We start from the raw sequence: 9,099 nt of genomic DNA, 5'->3' as shown, positions 1-9,099 counted from the left end.
GGCACTAGGGAGTATCCCAGGTCTGGGTACCAAGCCCTGCTTGGCAGACTCTGCTACTAGCTTGCTGGGTGACCCTGGGTAAGTCATTTCTCCTCTCTGGGCCTGTGAAGTGAGGAGTGGATACTGAGCTTGCAGGCCCTTGCACTTTCTTTGCTAGTTTGAGGATCCTGGAGGGGGAAGGGTGGGATGAGTCCCTCCCTGAACTTTGCTCCAGACTCAGCTTTCCACACACTGGGCTTTCCTGACTTCCCAGACATAGATGTCGTGGAACCACAGCCACCAGTTTCAAGATATCTCCCCCATGCCAGGCTCTTCATGCCAGGCTCTTCAAGGATGTTATCTCTGCCCTCACAATCAACCTTCAAGGAACAGGCATGCCTTGGAATGTGTCTTTGTTTTTATGGATAAAGAAATTGAGACCCAAAGCGGTTCAGCTACTTGTCCAAGGTCAAGGTGGGCTCAGTAAACACAAGCCAAGGCTCTGTCTATACTCAGTTTGTGGCTTTGGGCAAGTCACGGGGCCTTTCCAGCCTCAGTCATCTTTAAAATGGGACTAATACTAGCCTCACACAGAGGGCTGGGGTAATCACTGAGTACAGTAGCACAGAACTGGTACTCGACCAGTTTTCAGTGATGGGTAGTTTCTTTTTCCATCCTCTTCTTCCTCCTGTGTCTACACTCTGAGACCTTCCTCTGCGTTAGGTACTGCAAACCTTTTTTTTTTTTTTTTTAGGAGGAAGAATTACTTTTCATCTCTGCAAAGCCTTGAGAGCTGTGGTAGGCACTGGTTTCAAGGAAGGTGGGGAGGGCTGGGGGGAAAGAAAAATGGAAATGCCTGATGTGAGAGTTCCTGAGTCCAGGTAGCAGATCATGGTGACCAGAATTCTTGGGTCACTTTGAGGGAGTAGGTAGCTGGGCACATTGGCCGTCCATGCCCTCCAACTTTCCTCCCTCATCCGTCAACCAACTCAGTTCCTCATAGCTCCCCAAGGGGCTTCCTGCCTGATCCGAGCATATCTGCTTGTGCTGCACATGACTTGCATGACTTGCCGGGCTGGGGTTGGAAAGGATTCCCTTTGGACTTGAAGAGACATTTCTCCAAAGAAGATGTATGAATGGCCCACAGACACATGAAAAGGTGCTCAACATCACTGGTCATTAGGGAAATACAAATCAAAACCACAATAAGTTACTACCTCACATGCTTTAGGATGGCTACTATCAAAAAAACAGAGAACAGTAAGTGTTGGCGAAGATGTGGGGAAATTGGAACACTTGTGCATTGCTGGGGGGAATGTAAAATGGTGCAGCGGCTGTGGAAAACAGTATGGCAGTTCTCAAAAAAATTAAGAACAATTACCACATGATCCAACAATTCCACTTCTGGGTATGCACCCAAAAGAATTGAAAGTAGGGACTTGAGTAGACATTTGTACATCAATGTTCATTGAAGCATTATTCACAATAGCCAAAGGCAGAAACAACCCAAATGTCCGTGGATGGATGGACGGATGAACAAGATGTGGTGTATACAACAGAATATTATTCAGCCTTATAAAGGAAGGAAATTCTGACTTACGCTACAAGGGTCAACCTTGTAGCAATATTTAAGGTATGCTAAGTGTGAGAAGGACAAATACTATATGATTTCACTTATATGAGGAGTCTACAGTAGTCAAATTCATAGATACAGGAAGTAGAATGATGGTTGCCAGGGGCTGCAGGGAAGGGGAATAGGGACTTGTTGTAGGGTCCAGGATTTTAGTTTGGGAAAATGGAAAAGTTCTGGAGATGGGTGGTGGTGATGGTTACAAACAATGTGAACGTACTACTACTTTTTGTTAAAAAGCCTTTTTCTTGTTTTATTTTCCTAAGACGGTGTACATGTTTTCTCTCAATAAATTTTTTTATTAACAGCCCAAGGGAGGCCTCCTGACTAGTGGCATTGATCATTTACAGAGACTAGCATGTTTCATGAGGTTTTCAGTGGGTGCCAAGGGGTTACATAGGCCTGCAATCGGCCTCGGAGTCAGGTCTGGGAAGAATCCAGCTCTGCTGCCTTTCCTCTCAATGACCCTGAGCAAAGTTCTTTTCTCTGGTGTAATTTTTCAAAGCTCTCTGTTGTAAATGACTGTTTCCAAGTAGTATATGAAAAATGTCTCTCTCAAAGAAATTTCTTCTCTGTAAGTCTGAGAAGGGAGCTGTCTAATAAGAGATGCAGTAGTCATGAAGGAAAGGTGGGAAAAAAGACACTGCTGGCAGCCACATAAAGAAGAAAAAGGAAGATGAGGGAGGGACTTTTACATAAAGAAGAAAAAGGAGGATGAGGGAGGGACTTTTAATTTTGAAAGAAGAGATGACAGTGACTTGATACATGATGCCTATACTCTACCAATCAGATCCAGTAGCCAGTATCAAAAACAAAACAAAGCAAACAAAAAAACAGGGCTGATAAAACTTGTTCTAAAAACGATGTTTCTGATTTTCTAGCTGAAAGTGAAAATAAGGAACTCGTTCTGAACTGCTGTGTAAAGTAAAATTATTTGACCACAACTGATGATGGCAGACACAGACAGTCATGATCTTAAACAATCAGTATTTTCTTGCTGACAACTCAAAATTGAAAAAACTAAAGAAACTGCAATCCCAGCGGCTGCCAAAAGTTGCGAAAGCCTTGCTTTCATAAAGAGTGTGGTACGAAAATCTTTCTTTAGACGATGTAATTTTAAACTTTTCTTGGGTCAAAGTCAAGAGCTAAAGTCATCTGTCAAGACTTGAATTAGACCCAGTGTTATCAGACCAAATCTAATTTATCTTCCTTTACTCAATCATTGGTTCAACAGACATTCCCTGAGTGCCCACTAGGTACCAGGCACAAGGCTGGGCTCTCAGGCTGCAGATATGAATAAGACAGGTGGGGCTTCCCTGGTGGCGCAGTGGTTAAGAATCTGCCTGCCAATGCAGGGGACACGGGTTCGAGCCCTGGTCCGGGAAGATTCCACATGCCGCGGAGCAGCTAAGCCCGTGCGCCACAACTACTGAGCCTGTGCTCTAGAGCCGCGAGTCACAACTACTGAAGCCCGCGTGCCTAGAGCCTGTGCTCTGCAACAAGAGAAGCCACCACAATGAGAAGCCTGCGCCCTGCAACAAAGAGTAGCCCCCGGGGCTTCCCTGGCGGCTCAGTGGTTGGGAGTCCACCTGCCGATGCAGGGCACACGGGTTCGTGCCCCGGTCCGGGAGGATCCCACATGCCGCGGAGCGGCTGGGCCCGTGAGCCATGGCCGCCGAGCCTGTGCGTCCGGACCCTGTGCTCCGCAACGGGAGAGGCCGCAGCAGTGAGAGGCCCGCGTACCGCAAAAAAAAAAAAAAAAAGAGTAGACACCGTTCACTGTACCTAGAAAGCCCGCGTGCAGCAGCGAAGACCCAATGCAGCCAAAAATTAAATAAATGAATAAATAAATTTTAAAAAAAGAAGACAGGTGTCTGCTCTCAGGGAGCTCACTGTCTAGTAGAGAACACCAACCCTGAGACTGATGGTGGCATGTGGTGTGGCCAGTGCCATGGGAGAAGGGAGACAGGGGACAGGCACCTACCCCAGGTGTATCACCGAAGGTCTCTTAGAGGTCTGAGCTGAGTGAGTAGTGTATTAGTTTCCTAACACTGCTGGAATAAATTACACAAGTTTAATGGTTTAAAACAACAGAAATTTATTCTCTTACAGCTCTGGAGGCCAAAAGTCTGAACTGAGTCTTGTGGGACTAAAATCAAGGTGTTTGCAGGGCTAGTGCTTTCCAGAGGCTCTGGAGAGAACTGTTTCTTGTTGCTTCCAGCTTCTGGTGGCTCCAGGCATCACACGCATCTCTGCCTCCTTGGTCACATTGCCTCCTCCTCTTCTATGTCCAGTCTCCCTCTGCCTTTCTTATAAGGACACTTGTGATTACATTTCGGGCCCACATGGTTAATCCTAAAAAATCTCTCCATAGCAAGATCTTTAATTTGGTTACATCTGAAAAGTCCCTTTTGCCATATAAGGTAACATATTCACTGGTTCCAGGGATTAGGACGTGGCTAACTTTGGGAGCCATTATGCAGCCCACCCCAGATAGGATTGGGAGGCGAAACTGTGGACGGCCAATGGGATGTTTATAGGGGGAGAGTATATAAATGGGAGTGTGGAGAAAGCATACATGAAGGCGGGGAGCACATACATTCTGGAAGTTACTAGTATTGTTATGGGAGTGCTTTTTTGGGAGTAGTGGGAGGCAAGGCGGGGCCTTATGAGAGAGGCAGGCAAAGTGTATAATGATTACGGATTTTATTTCCAGCATGTCCTTAGCTGGCAGGTGGTATGTGGTAGGTACTCAATATATTTTGGGAGATTTGAGTCAAATGAATGACTCAAACAAGTTATATTCTTAGGATGCCTACTACATATTTGTTGGAGGTATAAATAGAAAAAGAATCTCCATTTGGTGGTATTCAAACCCTATGACTAATAAGTGAGGCCTTTCAAGGCCTAGGCAGTATGTCAGGATGCTTCCAGATGCTCGTACCATGACCTAAGCTAATCCGTCTTGCCACTCTGCCACTTTCAACGTACAGACAATGTCTTCTTTCCTGATGGTCTCACCATGGCAGTTCCAGGCATCACACACAGACAGAATCAGCAGAGAAGCATAGCAGCCTTTGATTAGCAAGGAAAGCCTTTCTCTTGAGCTCCCCAGCAAACTCCCTGGGGTTCGATCATTGTTATCCCTGCCAACAATTCGAATGCAACCAGGACGTGGGATAGCCATAGGGCATCGGTGGAAAGAGCTCACTTTTGGTCAGGGTGATCAGGCAAGTATTTCTGGAGGAGGTGGCATCTAGACTGCACCTTGAAGGATGAAAAGGATGGTGACAGTGGAGAGGGAGGAAAGGGCATTCTAAGCTGAATGGCATGAACAAAGAGGAGGAGGTGGAAACATACAAGGGTTGGTTGGTTTTACAGGAATTATTTTTTAAAGTGCCTTCTAGGGACTGAGAACTTTGTGTATTTTTTCCCATTTAATCCTTATTCAAAATATAGCTTCCTCTATAGGTGGAAATTTATGATTGAGGAAATCCAGGATTGGAGAGATTCTGTGATGTGTCCAAAGTTGGCAGAACCAGGACTTGATCTCAAGTTATCTCCAACCTACGGTGATTTTATTCATTCATTCATTCATTGTTTATTTATTTATATTAAACTTTTCTACATTATAATTTATTACAAAATTATAATACATGTGCCTTGTAACCGATGTTCAAGGTAAGCAGGATTAAAAGTGTGTGTATTCCATACCTTTCCCAAGCTCTTTTACACGTGTAGACATATGTAAATGTTTCTTCACCTCTCCCTTTATGTATTTTTTCCAAAAAATGAAATCATCCTGGAAAATTTATGAAATCTGAATAAGGTCCATAGATTGATAATAGTATTGATCAGTATTAACCTGTTGATTTTTATAACTATCCTGCGGTTATATAAGAGTTTTATTTGTACTTGGGAGAGACACACTGTTGTATTTATGGATGAAGGGATATCATGTCTGCAACATACTCTTAAATAGTTCAGAAATATGTGTATATTTCTGTAGTAAAGTGTTAACAGTTGGGAAATTTGGGTGAAGGGTATCCAGGAATTCTTCCTTCTATCCTTGCAACTTTTAAGTCTGAAATAAGGTCAAAGTTTTAAATTTTTTAAAACTGAGATCATGCCATGCATCTTACTCAGTGACTTGCATTTTTTGCCTGAGCATATACAACAAACATTTTTTTTCCAGGTCAATACATGTAGCTCTATGAATTCTCTTTAATGGCTGCATAATGTTCCACAGTGAGGTTCCATTGTGTAAATACATTCTAATTTGTTCAACTACTCCCCTTTTGATGGATTTGACTTTAAATACAATGTTAATTATATATTAAGGACTCCTGTAAGTTTGTATCTGTTTCCACACTCTCTATGTTTTTCCATTGATGAGTGCCCATGACAATGCTATACTCATGGTGACAATAGCCCCCCTCATGGCTATTTTTTTAATTTCATTAAGTGTTCTTGGCAATTCTCATACACTTACCCTCCCATATGAATTAGATTTTTTCCATCTTATATGCATTTTAAGATCACTTTTACCTAGTTCTAAAAACAAAACAAAAATCTTTTTGGGGGCTTCCCTGGTGGCGCAGTGGTTGAGAGTCCGCCTGCCGATGCAGGGGACACGGATTTGTGCCCCGGTCCGGGAAGATCCCACATACTGCGGAGCGGCTGGGCCCGTGAGCCATGGCCGCTGAGCCTGCGCGTCCGGAGCCTGTGCTCCGCAACGGGAGAGGCCACAACAGTGAGAGGCCCGTGTACCGCAAAAAATAAATAAATAAAAAATCTTTTTGGGATTTCTAATTGCAATTACTTTAAATTTGAAGTTCACTTTGGGACGGACTCATTTATAGGAACATGGTTTATCTCTCTACATGTGGAAGTATTTAAAGCAAATCTATGTAAATAAGTAAGCTATATATACAGAGATCATGTGCCTTAAAAAGCTCTTTGGGGCCTTTTTCAAGGGCTCTCTGAATCTGACTTTTTTTCAGTCCACCTCTGGCTGTGGGTTGAAGCATGAAAGGGGCCAGCTGCCCTCAGAAAGGTTGACGTCACTGCATGGTACCATTCAGCTCTTTCCTGCATGCATCTCTCCGTGGGTCCTTGACACACTTTCCCATTTTATTATCCCCGTTCGACAGAAGGCGAAACAGAAGCTTGGAGTGCTGGATCAACCTGCCAGGATCGCACTGGACCTAGCAGTGGCAGCGCTGGCCTGATGCCCAAGGTTTTCCCAGGAAGCTGCTGCCTCCTGTCCTGGTCCTGAGCTTTGTCTTCTCAAGGGCTGTGCTACCTGTGTCCTCTTCGGCAGCTGCTCAGACAACCTCACTATCCTGACACGAGGTGGCACTTTGTTTGAGGAGCCGCAGCGCAGGGCTAGTCTATCGTTCCTGAGCAAAAAGCTGTCAACAGATAACAGGCTTCACTTTCTCATGAAGCTGTAGTTTTCCAGCCTCAGGGAGTGAAAAAATCTTTCTCAAAGTGAAGAGCTGCTGTCAATTCCTCACTCTGCTGCCCTGCTTCCCTGGGCTGCATCTCTGCCTGTCTGAATCTGACCCATTCTTTTTTTTTTTTTAATTTATTTATTTATTAATTTTTGACGTGTCGGGTCTTCGTTTCTGTGCGAGGGCTTTCTCCAGTTGCAGCCAGCGGGGGCCACTCTTCACCGCGGTGCACGGGCCTCTCACTGCGGAGCACAGGCTCCAGACGTGCAGGCTCAGCAGCTGTGGCTCACAGGCCCAGTCGCTCCGTGGCATGTGGGATCCTCCCAGACCAGGGCACGAACCCGTGTCCCCTGCACCGGCAGGCAGACTCCCAACCACTGCGCCACCAGGGAAGCTCCGTCTGACCCATTCTTCAAAGCCCAACTTAAATGCCACTTCCTCCATGGAGCCTTTTCTGATTTCTTCCTTCTTCCCAGGCTCCTCCTCCCTGCCATGCTGGGTATGACCCACCTTCTTCCAAATACACTCACTTGCTGTGACTGTCCTTAAAGAGATAAATAGTTGACTTCTCTGAGCCTTAATTACTTCCCTTCTAAAACTGAAATAATATCTGCCTTTTATATCTGGCTGTTATGAGTTAAAAGAAATAATATACGTAAGTCACAGTCCTAGGCACACAGGACGCTCTTACATATGTTAGTCTGGTGTTATCACACTCAAATGTACACCCGCACAGCCCTGCACATTCACACGCAGATTTTCTCTGTATGTGTTAGGACCCTTATTCTTTCTACCTTCTATAATAATTATGTGTGTAGGTTGCTGGGGTGGGGGTAGGGAAATAGGGTGTAGTGAAAAGAAACAGGATTTGGAATAAAAAATTTGGGTCTTCCCCTCAACCAGCTGTGTGACTAAGGTCATGTTTACTTCTCCCTGAGTTTCTTCCTTCATAAAAGAGAGATAACAAAAAAATGTGCTTCATAGTTTCTTCATGTATCAATACATCATCAGAATAAGACTGGTGTATATGTATAGCTGATTCACTTTGTTATAAAGCAGAAACTAACACACCACTGTAAAGCAATTATACTCCAATAAAGATGTTAAAAAAAAAAGGATGCTCAAGGGCTTTAGAGATTGCCAAGTGCTAATGTATTGTTACCCAATTGCTCTTGTCTATTTCCCAGAAGCCTAGAGCACAGTGCCTTGCTGGGGATGGGGAGGGGTGCACACAATGATTTGTTAAATGAGTAGGCCATGGCACTGACTTCTTTTGGTCTTCATAATTCCCCTCTGAGAGAAGTTTTAATATCCCCATTTCAAAGATAAGCAAACTGAAGCTTGGAGTGGGTAAACTGCCTCATTCATTCATTCAACAGACCCCTGAATGAGCAACTACCCTGCATCAGATTCTGGGGATACAAAAACGAAATCTCTTCCATCACAACGTAGAATGGAGGAAAGAGACATAAAGGTAAGTATAACACAAGGTGGATTATAAGTGATAGCTAGTATTTATTGGGTACTTACTAAGTGCCAGACACTGCTGTAAGCTCTTCATGTGTTTTACTCCTTCCATCCTCCCCAGACTCTATCAGCCAGGTACCATTGTTATGCGTGTTTCTCCTGTACCCATAGATGAAGCATGGTGATTGCTTAAGGATTCATAAACCTCAGGGAAGTTTTCCTGAAGGACTAGTAATTAGCTAGGCAGAGAAGGTGAGTGGAGAAGGCAGGGCCATTTCAGGAGAGGGAAAGGTTTGGAGGCCACCTACTGGAAGCCTCCATAGCATCCCAGGCAGGGGCTGGTCAGGAGGCTGCAGGAGTACGCAGGGCTCAGTGTACAAAAGAGAGTGGTCCATACCCTACAGGTAGTTATTTGAAGGGTTTTAAGCAGAGGAGAGACTTGGCTAGATTTTTAGAAAGATCATCTGGGCAGCTGGGTGGAGGTGCAGGGAAGGGAGAGAGACTCAGAATAGTAATCCAAGCTCAAGCTGATGGTCGCCCGGACCAGGGCTTGGGGCAGTGAGGAGG

The sequence above is a fragment of the Delphinus delphis genome, chromosome 19 (assembly GCF_949987515.2).
Source record: "Delphinus delphis chromosome 19, mDelDel1.2, whole genome shotgun sequence".
NCBI classification, from domain to species: domain Eukaryota; kingdom Metazoa; phylum Chordata; class Mammalia; order Artiodactyla; family Delphinidae; genus Delphinus; species Delphinus delphis.
The sequence above is the reverse complement of the archived record's forward strand: the minus strand, read 5'-3'. Positions refer to the sequence as shown.